The sequence below is a fragment of the Erpetoichthys calabaricus genome, chromosome 15 (assembly GCF_900747795.2).
Source record: "Erpetoichthys calabaricus chromosome 15, fErpCal1.3, whole genome shotgun sequence".
Classification (NCBI taxonomy): Eukaryota; Metazoa; Chordata; class Cladistia; order Polypteriformes; family Polypteridae; genus Erpetoichthys; species Erpetoichthys calabaricus.
The window spans coordinates 68,322,024-68,340,539 of NC_041408.2; the positions used below are offsets into that span (position 1 = coordinate 68,322,024).

At 38.4% G+C, this 18,516-nt stretch overlaps 1 protein-coding gene across 7 annotated transcripts in view; it reads left to right on the forward strand.

The window, feature by feature from the left end:
- The window catches only part of LOC114665927 (regulator of G-protein signaling 7), a 541,984-nt gene that overhangs the window by 132,369 nt on the left and 391,099 nt on the right, over positions 1 to 18,516 (forward strand). The window lies entirely within an intron of this gene.

The window sequence follows — 18,516 nt, forward strand, 5'->3', positions numbered from 1 at the left end:
ATTTTATTTTCTGTCAGTTTATCATCCGAGGCACAGCAATTATGAGCACATTTCCCACTTTGCATTTAAGCTCTTGTTAGTGTCTGTCTTATTTGTTTTCACATTCTTTAGTCATCTCTGTTTTATGCTTTCAATAAATACACTTAATGGCTTAAAACATAATTTTAAGAGGTTTTCATAAATCAATTATAATAATTATGCTATATAAAAAGGATGGAAAATGTGAGCAATAGAATTTAGGTTGTTAGCTTTCCGAGATGAAACAACGGCATTCAGTCACTCATTTGAACAGCTGAGAGCCCATTTATTTATTTTGTATTATTTGTTTGTTTTTATTTTATTATGTTTTATTATTTATGTAAGATGCATTTCTTACATTTCTTGCAAATTAACTGGGAGAATAAAGGTGTCTCTGAATTAGGACTATCTACAGTGCACCAGTTAGTCATTTATTGCTATTTTCTAAGAAGTTAGCAAAGGCCAACATACATTTATAAAGCAACAACAAGCTGCTTATTCATCTCCAATGCCTTTAATTCATTTTTATGAAATAGACATAAGACATTTTTTTTAGAATGTGGGCTGCAAAATTATATAGTCTTGTCCTAGTAATTTCCAACAGCCTACGGGCTACTCCTTTGTTAAAGTCAAAATCATCATCTTCAGTTTGCAGCAACCTAAATGATTTTTAATCCATATGAACAAGCCTACAGCTTACAATGAAGGTGCAGAAATAACCAAAATACGCCCAATGAATTACTCATTAATATGGAAATCCTTCTTTATCACATATATCATTTTAACTGATGTTCAAAAAGGTTAAGTGAGCATACACTTCGGAAGAGAAGATGCAAGATAATATACAATTAACCAACAAATGTCTATGGACCAGAATTCAGTGACTGGAGTGCCACGCCTGCAGTTCCCCCTTAAACGCCAACTTTTAAATTGAAAGAGTTCAACACAAAATGCAGGTAAGCGTGGTCCGTTTTGGCATCGTACTCCTAACAATAAATGAATCTGAAAACAAACTTCCAAAGCTGAGAAGTCCCCTGTCTGCATCTTTCACTCTGGTGGCTTTTGGTCAGGCAAGATGACCATACCGACTCCATCCTCCCACACTTATAGGCCCTGGCCCAGGGAGGGCAGAACCATTTGTAGACCATCAGGGCAGGTCTGAGCCTCCTCCTGTAGCTGCTGGTTTAAGAAGTGGAGAAAACAGGAGACAATGTTATTGGCCCCGTCCCCTCTTGTCCTACCACAGCCGCCATGACAATCCTAACGCACACGTGTGTGACGGTCTAATAAGCCATTTACTAAAATACTTCAACAAGTTAACTTCAACTCAGCTGTCCATATATGAGTTTAAGGCCAATGAATTTTTAATTCAAGCTCAAAAGGTCAAATAAAACCATTGCATTGACTGCTTATTTTAATAACAAACACAGTGTCTTCCAAAAGTATTTTGAACCCTTCACCTTTTATACATTTTGCTATGTTTCAGCCTTATGGTAAAATCCTTTAAATTCATTCTTTTTCTAATCAAGCAACACCCAATATGCCAGAATGAGAAAGCAAAAACTTGGCTCTAGACATTTTTACAAATCTATTAAAAATAAAAAAACTGAAATATCACACAGACCCAAGTATTTAGACCCTTTAGTCAGTTAATTTATTGAAACCCTTTTGGCAGTAATTCCAGCCTTGAGACATCTATGACATGACAAGTTTCACACATTTGGATTTGAGGAGTTGCCATTCTCCTCTGTTCATCTGTCAGGTTGGACGGAGACCATCAGCGAGCCAGTATTTTCAGGTCTCTCTGACTGGGTTCAAGTCTGGGCTCTGGTTGGACCATTCATGGAGATGGCCCTAAGTCACTCCTATGTTGTCTTTCCTTGTGCTTAGTGTCATCACCTTGTTGGAAGATGAACTTTGGCCCAATCTGAGGTCCAGGGCCTTTTGAAGCAGGTTTTCATTAAGGATGGGGTTATCGTTCACAATTTTCTTTTCCTCTACAGCAGCACTTAATCATCCTCATAAAACCGCGCACCACAAACGTTTAAGTTTTCCCCCTGAACTTTTTCAGTTGTGGTGTTTACGTCTAACCCAACTGACTACAAACCAGAAGTTCAAAGTATTAAGATGTGCAGAGGAGGAGATAGAAGGCCACAATTTTCTTGACTGTATTCTCTCATTCTATGCATGCTTTTCATGAATAGTTACTGGAATACTTGTATTCATATTATCCTATACATTCCTCATTATATTTTAAATTGTAGGTTTAGTTAGAAATTGTGCATTATGATGTTAACGTTGTATTATGTTGTATGTTTTAGCTCATTTTGTGGCTTTTTTAAGGTACTTTGAAGAGTTCTGTATGTATAATTCAAGTATTGATTTTATAATTCGTAATCTTAGTTAGATGATTAATTGATTTTAGCATCTCCATCCAGCTCTGTATGATAAAATGGAATTTTTCTTAAATTGTTTAGATCCCAAATAACTAGACTCTCCCATCAGTGTAATTACTCTACTGAGAGAAACATGTCTCTCTTGCCTTGTTTTTGAAAGTGTTATAATATGGCTCCAAAGGCTAGTTATTAACTTTCAAGGACTTTCATATTATTTATGTAATAAAGTGATTAGCATTTTATTCTGTGGCTGTTATACTTAAGTCACAAAATGTTGGATTCTGTAACTGACAGGGTTCTTTTGGTTTCCCTAAATGCATTTTTCTGTGTCATGAAAGAACTTGGATTTCTAATGGAGCACAAAAATTTTTTAATGGCTAGTACATAAAAATCTAAAATAAGGAATCGTGAAAATGATTATTCTACAACAAGAACAACGTTGGATGATCTGATCCTGGTTCTTCCTGAGAACATAAAATCATATTCATTGAATGTAAAATTCTTTCTTTACAGCTTGCCTTTCCTTATTTGCTGTTTTTTATCCACAGCCCTTATCATTTTTAAAGTATCCACTTGTGAACTGCCCTGAACTGCATATACAATTGACCATTTGTGGTACTGCAAAATAAGTGATTTTTTTTTTCTTTATCATTCATAAATTAATATTCACATTGTAATTGAATAGAAGACATTAAACAGATGCACACATTTTGCATTGCACTTTCGTTCTGAGAGATCTCACTATTGTGTCTTATTTCTGCCCACAAAACTGAGAGTTACAAGTGTGATTATTTTTGTAATACTTTGCAATTTAAAAATAAATTATACATCTCTCTATGTTTATGTAAGGCTGATTTATATCCAGTATTTGAAGCCAATGTGAAAACAGACTTACATTTTTGGGTTATGTAAGGGATGATTAAACTGCCCAGTGCTATAATCCATTTAAATAAGAAAGACTGTATTGTATTACATGGTTTTAAAAAATTGCATCATAAAAGGATCTTATACAATACATCATATAACCAAAAGGATCATATAAATTACATCTTTACTTGGAAAACATGACTGCGGCCATCACAACTACATTATTGCTTAATTTTAGAAGTAATGTACTATGTTTTACTATGATAGATAGATAGATAGATAGATAGATAGATAGATAGATAGATAGATAGATAGATAGATAGATAGATAGATAGATAGATAGATAGATAGATAGATAGATAGATAGATAGATAGATAGATAGATAGTATCTTTAGGGTTATTTAGCTTTTTATAGACACTCAGGAAATATTATAAAAACAACAATCTCCCACAAATACACACAAGAATTACAAAAAGAAGAAAATGTCTGACTTTGCTAAAGATAAGACAGTTGATCACAGTGATGCACTGTTGATATAAAGGAGCCACAGTAGCTTTTCGTGACACACTGAATGATTCGTTGGCTAAACAATAATTATAAATATAGGAAGCCCACAAGGATGTGTTTGGAGTGCTGTATATGCTCTTTACCCACTACTGAGTCACTTCCCAGCATAACACCAGTATTATTCAATTTGTGGACGTTACTACTGTCATTGGGTAGATTTCTGGGGGTGACGAGTCAGCATACTGGAGGGAGGTAGCTGGCCTTGTGCAGTGGTGTCAGAACAGTAATCTCTTTCTTAACACCAATAAAACGAAAGAGATGACTATTGACACACAGAGGAAGAGAGGTCAGCACCCACCACTGTACATTAGAGAGACTGAGGTTGGAGAGTGTGGCCACATTTAAATTTCTTGACATTAATATCTCTGAGGACCTCACTTGGACCTGTGACATCACAAACCTGGCAGGGAAAGCCCGGCAGCGTTTGTATTTTCTGAGAAGGCTGAGGAAGTTTGGATTGCCAAGCACTATCCTCAGTAACTTCTACAGATGTACAATTGAAAGTATCCTCACCTATTCCATCACAGTCTGGTTTGGGAAAAGTACAGCACAGGACTGCAAGGCTCTACAGCGGGTGGGAAAAGAGGTGGAAAATATCATTAGAACAGCCCCAATAACGCACTATAGGACATCCATAACAGCAGAGTTCTCAAGAGGGCCCATAACATTATTAAGGACACAACTCACCCACAACATGAGCTGTTCATACTGCTGCCATCTGGGAGGCGCTATAAGAGGATAGCAGCTAGAACATCAAGGCTAAAAGACAGTTTTCTCCCATATGTCATCAAGCTTGTAGATAAAACCCATCCACTGACCCTCTCCGCAGCACTGCAGGCTAGCTTGTGTCTGGAGGACGGAAGGCCACCTTGACACCCTAGACCTGCAGAGCTTCCATTGAATCATTTATTTATTTTACGTGCACTGTTTGTTTTTGCATTTTTTTTTTGCCTGAGTGTTTTTAGTTTATTGTTGTGTATTTTTGTCTGTGGTTGGAGGATTTGCAGAATGAGTTTTTTTTTGTACTGAGTACATCTGACAATACAATTGAAGATGAAGTTGAAGTTGACAGTCCTCAGTGTTAGTTTTTCAAAAAAGGCATTGTTCATAATGGCTATCAGTTTTGTCTTCATTCTCTCCTTCACTTCTAACTCCAGGGTGTTGAATGTGCATCCCATAATTAATCCAGCCTTCTCAATCAGCTTGTTGATTTGGTGGCCCTCCCATAACGTGAGATTGCTGGAAAACTGTGCTGACTATCACTGAGTAATAAAACATGTAAAGGAGGTCACAACCCACATTTAAGGAACGCAGAAAAGAGAACCTGTTCTGCCCCTTCACATATACAGTCATATGAAAAAGTTTGGGAACCCCTCTTAATTCTTTAGATTTTTGTTTATCATTGGCTGAGCTTTCAAAGTTGCAACTTCCTTTTAATATATGACATGCCTTATGGAAACAGTAGTATTTCAGCAGTGACATTAAGTTTATTGGATTAACAGAAAATATGCAATATGCATCATAACAAAATTAGACAGGTGCATACATTTGGGCACCCCAACAGAGATATTACATCAATACTTAGTTGAGCCTCCTTTTGCAAATATAACAGCCTCTAGATGCTGTCCTCCTATAACCTTTGATGATTGTCTGGATTCTGGATGGAGGTATTTTTGACCATTCTTCCATACAAAATCTCTCCAGTTCAGTTCAATTTGATGGCTGCCGAGCATAAGTATCTATCTATCTATCTATCTATCTATCTATCTATCTATCTATCTATCTATCTATCTATCTATCTATCTATCTATCTATCTATCTATCTATCTATCTATGGACAGCCTGATTCAAATCATCCCATAGATTTTCGATGATATTCAAGTCAGGGGACCGTGACGGCCATTCCAGAATATTATACTTCTCCCTCTGTGTGAATGGCTTTGTAGATTTCAGACTGTGTTTTGGGTCATTGTCTTGTTGGAATATCCAACTCCTGCGTAACTTCAACTTTGTGACTGATGCTTGAACATTATCCTGAAGAATTTGTTGATATTGGATGTAGTACTAGGGTGTTGTACTGTGTTAGCCATTATGAATGTAGAGAAAAGCCAAGCAAAATGACACCTTTTATTGGCTAACTAAAAAGATTACAATATGCAAGCTTTCGAGGCAACTCAGGCCCCTTCTTCAGGCAAGATGTAGATGTTGTCCATTTGCTTGGCTTTTCTCTTGATATTGGGTTGAATTCATCCAACCCTCGACTTTAACAAGGGCCCCAGTCCCTGAACTAGCTACACAGCCCCACAGCATGATGGAACCTCCACCATATTTAACAGTAGGTAGCAGGTGTTTTTCTTGGAATGCGGTGTTCTTCTTCTGCCATGCAAAGTGTTTTTTGTTATGACCAAATAACTCCATTTTGTCTCATCAGTCCAAAGCACTTTGTTTCAAAATGAATCTGGCTTGTCTAAATGAGTATTTGCATGCAACAAGCGACTCTGTTTGTGGTGTGAGTGCAGAAAGGGCTTCTTTCTCATCACCCTGCCATACAAATGTTCTTTGTTCAAATTGCGCTGAATTGTAGAACGATGTACAGATACACCATCTGCAGCAAGATGTTCTTGCAGGTCTTTGGAGGTGATCTGTGGGTTGTCTGTAACCATTCTCACAATCCTGCGCATATGCCACTCCTGTATGTTTCTTGGCCTGCCAGACCTGCTGGGTTTAACAGCAACTGTGCCTGTGGCCTTCCATTTCCTGGTTACATTCCTTACAGTTGAAGCTGACAGTTTAAACCTCTGAGATAGCTTTTTGTAGCCTTCCCCTAAACCATGATACTGAACAATGTTTGTTTTCAGATCTTTTGAGGATCCCATGCTGTCACTCTTCAGAGGAGAGTCAAAGGGAAGCACAACTTGAAATTGACCACCTTAAATACCTTTTCTCATGATTGGTCACACCTGTCTATGAAGTTTCAAGGCTTAATGAGCTAATCCAACCAATTTGGTGTTGCAAGTAATCATTATCGAGCAGTTACATGCATTCAAATCAGCAAAATTACAAGGGGACCCGCATTTTTGCACAGCCAGTTTTTCACATTTGATTTAATTTCATACAACTAAATACTGCTTCACTAAAAATGTTTTGTTCCTAGGAAGTGAAACACATACCACTGTTATCTTTTTTGTTGAAAGGAGAGTCAATTATTATGCAGGCTGAGAGGGGTTCCCAAACTTTTTCATATGACTGTAGTTCTTTTCTATTATTTGTAAATATTATTGCATAGTATACTTTTACGATCATAGAATAATAAAGCTTACATAAAAGACTTGTTAATGCTTATAGGGGACTTGGGGTAACAGTGGTTAGTTCTTCTACCTCACAGATTCTTGATTTGAATCCCATACTGTGGTTAGTGTCTGAGTGGAGTTTGCACGTTCTCCCTGCCTCTCAATGGGTTTGTCTCCAGATACTCTGCTTTTCCCTCCCATAGACATGTGTGCTGATATTAATTGTTGATTTTAAATTTGTCTACTGGTGGCACCACATCCAGAGTCAGTTCCTGCCTTGTACCCAGTACTGCCAAGAGAAGCTGTGGCCCACTGTCAGCACTGTGAAAACTGATAATATTATGTAATGCTTTAACTGCTTACTTTAACACAATTTAAAAAAAACGAATACTGAAGTAAATTTATTATTTAATGTAACACTTGTAAAATAATATTTTTTACACCTATGTTCACTTTCAGATTGATGCCAGCACTTGTGTTAAACTATAGATTTTCTTTATTTAGAACAGTTTCCTTCTTCATATAGAGAAATACAGATACAAGGGTGAAGATCAGACGTGAGGATAAACATACGGAAAAGTTTCAGGAAAGCTTTCGGATCTGGCCTGCCATCATATAATGAGGAATATTTCATTGCTTTTAAATACGTTAGATGAACTGTCATATCTAGTGGCGAGTTATGGTGAGCAACTTTTGGCTACTGTGAAGAACATGCTTAAATGCCTTATTTTATACAATATTTTAATGCTGAGCAGGTTTCATGTGATATGATCACATGGAATGGAATGGTCCAGTCCCCCTACTGGACATTTGTGAAAATGAGCAGTAGTAAAGAAGTGAGCACTTAGAACTAAAATGTGTAATCCAGACATTGAAATGTTGACTGAATTTGTTACCCCCTAGGGAGATAAGTGACATCATTCTAGTTAATGTTTGTTAACTCAGAAATTCACTCTGATTCACTCGGTGACCAGTACTCTAATGATGAATCATTCCGTCCCAAGAACTTTGGAGGAAACAAATTTCTGTCAACATGATCCATTTCTGGACTCAACAAGGTGGATGTACTCTATCCAGTTTAAAAGTAATCTGTGGCATAACTGTGCAGACCTGACTATATCATACTTCCTCCTACAAGCCTGTTACCAGATCAATTTTCATTCAAGCCAGAAGTTCTTGTGTATATTTTTGTGGTTTGTTATAATATTTCAATTTTTCTTGAGCTTCTGTAAAGTGTTAATTTCTCTCTGGGGACAAATAAAGTATCTATCTATCTATCTATCATCATCATCATAATAATAATAACCACTAGGGGGCTCCTCCCCCTGCTCGCTTCGTTCGCTGACTCCTGGGGGTGGGCGCTGGGTGCCCACTATCTTGTGCCCATTGTCTCACTGCTCATAGAGCATCAGGTTGCTCCTCCATTAGAAAAAACGATTGTATTTAAAGAATTGCTATATAGAAGAGTATGTGGGGCATGGCAGGAAGACAGTTTGCTCCTTAGTTATTACAGATAGAAAATCAGTTACCTGCGGTGGGCTGGCTCCAAGCCTGGGATTTGTTTCCTGCCTTGCGCCCTGTGTTGGCTGGGATTGACTCCAGCAGACCCCCGTGACCCTGTAGTTAGGATATAGCGGGTTGGATAATGGATGGATGGATGAAATCAGTTATTTGAGTATTTCACTGCAACTGTCTATTTTAAATATCAGTGAATAATAAAACATAGTTATAAGTAAAAGTAAAAAAGTAGAAGTAAAAAAGCAAAACATATTAAAAAGTAAATAAAAAATTACATTACATTAACACTTGTTAATGCTACCGTGGGCAGCATCAGGAATAGGCTGGAGGAGGAGTATAGGGACCTAATCAATGACTTTGTTAAATGGTGCGACTCAAACCACCTACAACTGAACACCAGAAAAACCAATGAGCTGGTGATGGATTTTAGGAGGCCCAGACCCCTCATGGACCCCGCGATCATCAAAGGTGACTGTGTGCAGATGGAGCAGACCTATAAATATCTGGGAGTGCAGCTGGATGATAAATTAGACTGGACTGCCAATACTGACGCTCTGTGCAAGAAAGGACAGAGCCGACTATACTTCCTTAGAAGGCTGGCGTCCTTCAACATCTGCAATAAGATGCTGCAGATGTTCTATCAGACAGTTGTGGCGAGCGCCCTCTTCTACGCGGTGGTGTGCTGGGGAGGCAGCATTAAGAAGAAAGACGCCTCACGCCTGGACAAACTGGTGATGAAGGCAGGCTCTATTGTTGGCATGGAGCTGGACAGTTTAACATCTGTGGCAGAGCGAAGGGCGCTCAGCAGGCTCCTATCAATTATGGAGAATCCACTGCATCCACTAAATAGTATCATCTCCAGACAGAAGAGCAGCTTCAGCGACAGACTGCTGTCACTGTCCTGCTTCACTGACAGATTGAGGAGATCGTTCCTCCCCCAAACTATGCGACTCTTCAATTCCACCCGGGGGGGTAAACGTTAACATTTAACATTATACAAAGTTATTGTCTGTTTTTCACCTGCATTATTATCAATCTTTAATTTAATATTATTTATTGTATCAGTATGCTGCTGCTGGAAAATGTGAATTTCCCATTGGGATTAATAAAGTATCTATCTATCTATCTATCTATCTATCTATCTATCTATCTATCTATCTATCTATCTATCTATCTATCTATCTATCTATCTATCTATCACTTCATCAAAAACAATATTATGAACTACTTTATCCTGTAACGTACATTCTATAAAAGTTTTTTGCATTTCTGTTCGCATATTGTTCGAGATATTTTTCTTTTTCTCGTTGTTTGGACGATTCTCTTTGTTCTTGATTTTTATTATATGCAGCTTTTTTTGTTCATTTTCTTTTTGTCAATGTTCATTATCAGCTTTTGCCACTGTTTTTCTAATGCAAACTAAAATTTAACGTTCTTGAATAGATAATGTGCTTTTCTGCCTTGCCATTGTAACCGACTGTGTTGAAGGGTGAGTTACCACTGAGTGTCACATGATGGTATGGAGAGAGGATGTGCGCAGTAGGAGTAATGATTGGGAGAGCAGTGAGGAGGGGAGTGGTCAAGGAATGAATAACCCGGACATGACAGAAAACGTTTTTAAAAGATAGATGATGATGATAATAATAATAATAATAATAATAAATTGTATTTATATGGTGCCTGCCTATCTATTTATACATTGAACTACCTAGAAAATGTATTAGAAAATATTACAACACTGTAAGGATATTGAGATATAAACTTGACTTGTATTTTGATTAATTAAAGTGAATAGAAAGTTAGGCTCAGTGTTCTCATCTTCCATGTTTCTTTTACTCTTTAAATAATACGATTTAATAAATGTCCATTCCTAAATCTTTTTTTATCCTGTTTCAAACACAGTATTTGATTTACAGATCTTCAAGAGTGTCTCCTCGTTCCACTGTTCTGTCCTTTTATAAATTAGAACTTGCTAGGCTCTGTTGGAGTTCATAACCTGTGCTGCTATTAATATTTTATCTACATTTATTAAAGAGAATCCCCCTTGGAAATGCCCCATTTGTTCATTTACTGAACCAGGTGCTCTGAAAGAATTAATAAATGAAAGAAGGCAGCTCAACTAATTTCATAGGTCGTTTTGATGTACTGAGAACCTCATTTAAGAATGTCTTTTAAGAATGAGCTCTACAATTGAACTGAGGATTGTGTCTCATTCGTATTCTAGCTGCATTCTCTGCATTCCACAAATATCATGCGATTCAGTTTAAGGAAATATAAAGTGGAAATATCCAAAGCTACTATATTTCTCTTTTTTACTTCCGAAAGCACTGGGGCCAAGGGGGTATGGGTTTTTTTGTTTTCATACCATAATGGTGGCGTATTTTGTGATATACAGATAATTAGTTTTCTTAAGTTTTGTGTTTAAAGTGTAAATGTAGAACAATATTGTAGATGAAGATTTTGAATTAGATACATTTGAGATGGTGGGCACAGTAGATGAGAGGTTAGTAAAAGAATTATCTCTTTAACTAAGGTGTCCAATTTTATTGTCACTGTAAAGGGTTCAGGAAGCAGGTTATAAGATGGAGTAGTCTGCATGAAAAAGGCTATCCACCCAAAAATTATACTTTTTTTATCATGTAGATTGTTGAGATGGTCCAAAAAATGTTTTTTTCTCACATTTTCATGCAGAATAGAAATTAAAAAAATGTTTCAGCTACAATAAAAGTCTATGGTGACCAACAGCAAAGAGTATTAAAAAGTCTTAAAAAAAATCACGTTACCCATTGTGATGGACGGCGGCAGCTCAATCCGCCCAGGATGCCCCGAGAATGAAAGGATGGGGGAAGGCAGCTACTTTTGGATACTGCCTCCCCCAAGACGCTAGATGGCCCTGGATTCCCACAGGGAGTTCATTATCCCAGCCCTGTTGGGTGCCATGGGTGCCGCCAGGGGGTGCTATGGAAGGACCAGGGGAGTCGTGCTTCCCTTAAAGCCCGGAAGTACTGTTGAGTCATGAGGACGGAAATCCAGAAGTACTCCCGGGCTGAAGAACTCCTCCAGTTAACCTGTAAGTCCTGGCAAGTCACGTGGAAGGAAGAACAGAAGCACTTCTGGGTCAAGGACTATTTAAAGGACTGCTAGAGGGAGGAGGTGGACAACGCTTCCTGGGAGGTGTGAAGGAGAGAATTGAGAATATTGTATTACTGAGTTTAGTGTTTATTAATTGCCTGTTTATTGTGGCTGGGGTGCTTTGGAGGCACTGCTTACAAAGAAGAAGAATTAAAAATATTTCTGAGTGCTTTTGACCTGCGTCTGCATCTGTCTGTTGGGTTTAACGGGGAAACAGCGACCCCTAGCGTCCTCACACCATGTTGTATAATCTACATGTAAACTCATCCAGTTGTATGCTAACAACGTCGCAAACACTTGTATTTTTAGTAGTTCACTTTTTGTGAATGAAAATGACACGCATTTAGACAATGGAAAACATTTGAGCCTCATTCCCTGGTCATGAGGCGAGCCTGGTAACATTTTATTTTTTGCTTAGCAATACTTTTCACATGATATCGCTAGTGCAGAGTTCACTGAGGGACGTCTGCAACTGTAGATTAAAAGTTCAAGGAAAAGCAAAAACATCGAGAGAAGATCTGCATATCTGAGATGCTTCAACTTCAACAAGCAGAAAGTCAGTTCACCCATGCAGTTTCATAGTCTGCCGCTATGAATATAAATGTAACAACGGGACTACAATTCAAGTGTTTGCTCGCGTGTGAGCGCATTCCATTTTAGTTCACAAAAAATATTTTCCAGAACAATCTTTTATTAAGAATACACGTGGCTGAAACGTTGTGAACATAAAGCTGGATGAATTCATGTATGGATTATGATTTTATTTCATGGCCATTTTTATAGTTTTTACTGCTGCCCAATGTTGGTCACCATAGACCTCTGTTCTGTCAGAAACTTATTTTCACATTTTTTTATCTTTATGGAAACGTGAAATTATTTTTATTTTTCCCAGCCATCATTACAAAGAACATGAGATAAGCAACACATAAAAATATATAATTTTTGAATGAAATATTTAATAAATAATTGACCGAGTAGAGTGGTAGACGGCAAGACTTCAGGGACTTACAAAACTGAGCTTGATGTTATGGTTGATGAGCTGTGTTGGTCTGAATAGCCCTTCTCTTCATAATCGTTCAAATGATGTAAAGTGCAAAAGGTAACTTTTATTGGATGGCTCTGTTTTGCACATGTGGTGCAGATTAAAGAGTTTGTTTTTTTCAGTTATTTATGAAATCTTTTAAATTCTACATAAACAAATCAATCATATTTTTTTAAATCCAAGTTGAAGTATAACCTGTTTAATTTCTCCAGTGAAGTACGTGGGCTAAGTCACCCACAGGTTCGTGATTAATTGTCCTGGCATATGCATCATTTGTCTGACATCGAATACGATTTTAATTATTCTTTGTCAATGGCTCACTGCCACTCAGTTTCTTGTTGTTAATAAATCTACTGCTACTGTCACGAACACCACTGATATACTGTACAGCGCAGGGGATCGCACGGACTCAACAATCCAAACATGAGCATTTATTTCCATCAGCACTTCTAACAGCCTGGAAATATTCTAAAGCCAACAGAAAAAGGCCATCTTTCACTCTGAGCTCTTTAATGCAATAATAATACAACAGCAGGTGAGCAAACACTTGTGCTGTGGTCACGTGACTCTCCAACTGTATAGTGCTGCGCAAGGCAAATACAGGACAGGCTTGGCTGAGGAAATGCAATGTGATATCAGTGGAGAGCTGTCAAAAGTGTTTTGCTGGCTGCTTTGGCTTGGATGAATAAGGGAAAACTTGCATCATGTCACATTCTTTATACATGAGGATAGCTTTGCCAATTTGTTGAAATCACATTATCTACTTTTCATTTCATTGCGTTACCTTAGCAGCAGATACTCAGCTTTCTATCCTTCTTTTCATTAAGCTTGTAACAAATCAGGGATGGAAAGGCTGGTGGTGCAGTGGTTTGCTTTGCTTCCTCATAGCTTCCCAGGTATGCTGTGGTGGGTGTGTAGCTTGCATGTCCTCACACCTGGACAAACTGGTGAGGAAGGCAGGCTCTATTGTTGGCATGGAGCTGGACAGCTTGACATCTGTGGCAGAGCGACGGGCGCTCAGCAGGTTCCTATCAATTATGGAAAACCCACTGCATCCACTAAACAGTGTCATCTCCAGACAGAGGAGCAGCTTCAGCGACAGACTGCTGTCACTGTCCTGCTCCACTGACAGACTGAGAAGATCGTTAACATTAAACGTTAACATTATTCAAAGTTATTGTCTGTTTTTACCTGCATTTTTATTACTCTTTAATTTAATATTGTTTTTTGTATCAGTATGCTGCTGCTGGAGTATGTGAATTTCCCCTTGGGATTAATAAAGTATCTATCTATCTATCTATCTATCTATCTATCTATCTATCTATCTATCTATCTATCTATCTATCTATCTATCTATCTATCTATCTATCTATCTATCTATCTATCTATCTATCTATCTATCTATCTATCTATCTATCTATCAAAGACTTGCCTGTTAGATTAATTTTGTTGCCAGGCAGTGTGGCATAATGAGTAAGGCTTTAGGTTTCAAACCTTGAGAACGTGGGTTCAAATCCTGCTGCTGACACTTTGTAACTGCAAAGCACTTTGTGAGCAAATCACTTCACCTGCTTGAGCTTCATTTGGAAAAACCAATTGTGTTTCAGATGTTGTAAGCCACCTTGGACAAAGGTGACAGCTAAAAAAGTAAATGCCTGGTGTCAGTGCCATATGGGTTGGACAGACATCTTGACCAGAGAGAGAGAAGGGAATGGTTCTTTCCCATACAGGAGGCTCCAAATAGACAGATGGGCATCCAGACCTGGAAGTGATGGCCAGAAGGGATGGAAGGACAGCCCATCAGTTGTGAAAGACGCTGTAGGGGATGTGCTATTCCCCCAGGATGTTACATGGCAGCAACCCTCCGTATCGGTGCCAATTTGGGAACCAGCAGGGAATGCTGGGAAATGTAGTCTGGTAACATAGCCCTGCTGAGGACCATAGGTGCTGCAAGGGGGCGCTGTTGGGAGATGCGTTCCCCAATTTATGGGACTTCTGTGTGACCCAGAAGTACTTCCATCGGGGCAGTCGCCCTGGCACTGGAAGTACTCCTAGGTCCTTAATAAAAGGGAATGCACTCCCTTATCCAGGCGAGTTGGAGCTGTGAGGACGTGGAGCAACACTCGACTGGAAGGAGGCAGTACGGTGGTGAGGGATATTGAAAGGAGAGAGGATATTGTGCTTGTGTTTTTGCTACTTGTGGAATTGTGTTGAATAAACACTCCTTTATTTGAACCCGGGACTCTTTGTGTGTTTGGGGTTTGGGGCTCTCTGACACCCCCAATTCTATCACACTGGGTTCTCCCTGTGCTTGTGATTTGTGATATTTTGCATTCTTTGGTATTATTCAAGCAGTGGAGAGACAGTAGGGGACACCTTCTCTTTTTTTGCATTAAGCAGTGCTATTGTGTGGTAATCCCAGAAAGACAGGACCACACAGAGCATGCTGACGTTCGTATTTATATGTGAGCTGTGTGTGGATCAACCAGTGTCATAGAAAAGATACTGAAGAGGATTAACACAAATCAGCATCCTAAATAAACAGCTAGAAAAATATGTTTTTGCTCCACCTGCTAATTATATTTGATTTTAGTTTTTCTTATTTACAATGTACTTACGCAGTAATTTCTCAGCACCTGCCTGTGTAAATATGGTGTAATTATGCACTGTTACTGGAGTAACAGTAAGTATAATGGCACATATCATACAATTATTTCTCGCCTTTTTGTATATTTACCCATGTCTTTATTCAGAGTACACAGCAACTATAAGAACAGGAAGGCAGATTTTACCAGGGTGGCACAGCGGTTAGTACTGCTTCTTCTCAAGTAATGGCACATGAGTTCAAATCTCTGCACTAGACACTTTTTCTGTGGAGATTGCACATTTTCTTACTATATGTGTGCCCAAACACACCAAACCCAAGTCCTGGGTTCAAGTAAGTTCATTTTATTTTCAAAACACCTTTACAAGACTTCTTTATATCATTAATAGACTCACCCAAGCACAATTATTTTCTTTTCCACTCTTTCTTCTTCTTCTTCCACTCCTTTGGGGTGAGCTTCACCATTTGCCTCCCAACTTTGACTACCTGAGGTGAAACACCCTTTTATCTCAGACCCGGCAGTACTTCCGGTGTTACAGCACTGCATGTTGGAAGCACCTTAAAGAAGAGATGGCCTGTCCCTGCATCTCCCCCTGGTGGCACCCATGGACCACAGCAGGGATGTCGAACAGGACTGCCATTACTAGCCTGCCCTGCAGGTATCTTTGCAGGCACTGTAACACAGGGAGACTGTCACTATTGTACCGAGGTAGCAAATAGTCCATGCGAGTGGTCTTCCCCTGCCCTTCTATTTAACTGGACTCCTGGTCAGTTAAGGAATCTTGGGCCACCCTGGCCAGAACACCAGCCCATGATTGATATCTATGACAATGGGTTTTCTAATACAGCAGTGCCCTTGTATCCATCAAAAACTAAAGACCACTTCTACCTGTGGGGGCGGATAACCAAATTATCCCACAATTATCCCTTTTCTCTTTGTCACAGTTTATTTTTCTAGCTCTTAGCTCTTCTGGTCAAAGGACTAACATCTCCCTCTGTTTTGATGAGACACATCATGTCAGAGAAATTACTGTCCTAAATAAAGAATAGCCAAAATCACTGTTATAAAGGCCTCCAAGTTGGGTGTCCATTATCACAACAAGCTTGAGGGAGTCTGTCATGTGCACAAGTCAGTTCACTGTGATAAGACTGGAGAATATAACAAATCAGCACTCTTAAATAAGTGAGGCTCTTTTGCACAACACACTTAAAACGAACTTCAATTTGCTTCAATCAGCATACAGATAAATGGTGTCATCTTTAGCACACCTTTATCTTTTGTATATCTAAAGGTCCCAAAATAGTTAAAGAGATTAAACGTTTTTGTTAAATATCTCTACTTACCATATATATAAATGCAACAGTTAAAAAGTTAATATGTCATATAATCTCATCTCATTAGTAATATGTTGGGCACAAATGGTGCAGAATGTAGAAGTTTTTCTCCAATACATAATGATCAAAAAATGAGTTTTTATTATTTCACAGAATAATGCTAGCCCAAAAACACAAGTGCTCTGCACTGACCTGGCATCATCTATCCCAGGGGTAGGCAACGTCGGTCCTGGAGTGCCACAGTATGTGCAGGTTTTTGTTCCAACCCAGTTCCTTAACGAGAACTCAATTATTGCTGATGAAGCACATATTGCTTAAGTGACATTTTAATGCTTCATTTTAGTGGTCTCGCTTGTTAAGGTTCTCCAACCTTAATTGCTTATTTCAATCCTAAACTGCTGCATTCAGTGTTTTAATTGCTCCTTATTAGCAATAAGATGTAAAACAGGGGTAGGCAATGTCGGTCCTGGTGAGCCGCAGTGGCGACAGGTTTTCATTCAACCCAATTGCTTAATTAGAAACCAATCATTGCCAATCTCAGACCTTATTTAATTTTATGGCTTGTTAGTCTGTGCAATGTAAGGCTTTTATATTGTAGATTTTTTTCCTTTCCAAGGATATCATCCAAATGATTTGAAGCCTAAAACAGATCATTTTCAGTCTGTCACATTTTTCTATTAAGTGTTTTATTAAATCAAACCGTGCATGATGAACACACACAGATGTAATTGGAAAAAAGCTAGCTGGAGAACTGCTGGCTGCTTTGTCTTTTACATCTTATTGCTAATAAGGAGCAATTAAAACACTGAATGCAGCAGTTTAAGATTGAAATAAGCAATTAAGGTTGGAGAACCTTAACAAGCGAGACCACTAAAATGAAGCATTAAAATGTCACTTAAGCAATATGTGCTTCATCAGCAATAATTGAGATCTCGTTAAGGAACTGGGTTGGAACAAAAACCTGCACATACTGTGGCACTCCAGGACCGACGTTGCCTACCCCTGATCTATCCAATTCAACCTAGCCCCAGACTCTAGAAGCAGGCTTTCAGGTGGCACAGGCACAACACAAAAAGCTAAAAGATGTTCATTTCTGAATCAAGGAAATTTGTATTCAGTTTGTTATTTTTATTTTTTGTTAAATATTTTGTGTTTCATTGATATTGATCATGTTTTGGTTTTTGAGTTTTGAGTATTGTTTTGTATTTTTGTTAATATGTACTGTATGTATCAGGTTACATGCTCTGCCCCCACTATGCGGAGATTCAGGGAGTGAGGCCTCCATGATATTTCAGCAGATGTATTGCTGTAATGTCAGCCAACCGATAAGGATGTTAAAGACAAAAAAGGGCCAAATCCAGAAGATCAAAAATAAGTGCACTGAAATCCAAATGAGAAAAATTGTAGTCAAAAACAACAAAAAGAAAAGTCAAAACCAGAAGAGTTTTAAATAAATGGAAGGTCTTTGAAATAAGCCTGTCATTCGCAGCTCTCATAAGGAAGTGAACTCTGACCTAAAAACCCGCCATGTCATCAGTTAAAGGTCACAACCTCCAAGGAGACACCCCTAACAACATAGGCAGGTGTCCTAAGAAAGGGGGTCATGAAATTGCAGTGACTGTGAAAAACAAAATCATTAACAGAATTTAAAGTAAAGGGAGAATCTACAAACAAATCATCAAGATCATATTCTACAACACTAAAAAAAAACAAAATAAGTATCGGGTCTCAGAAGTTGTTCGAG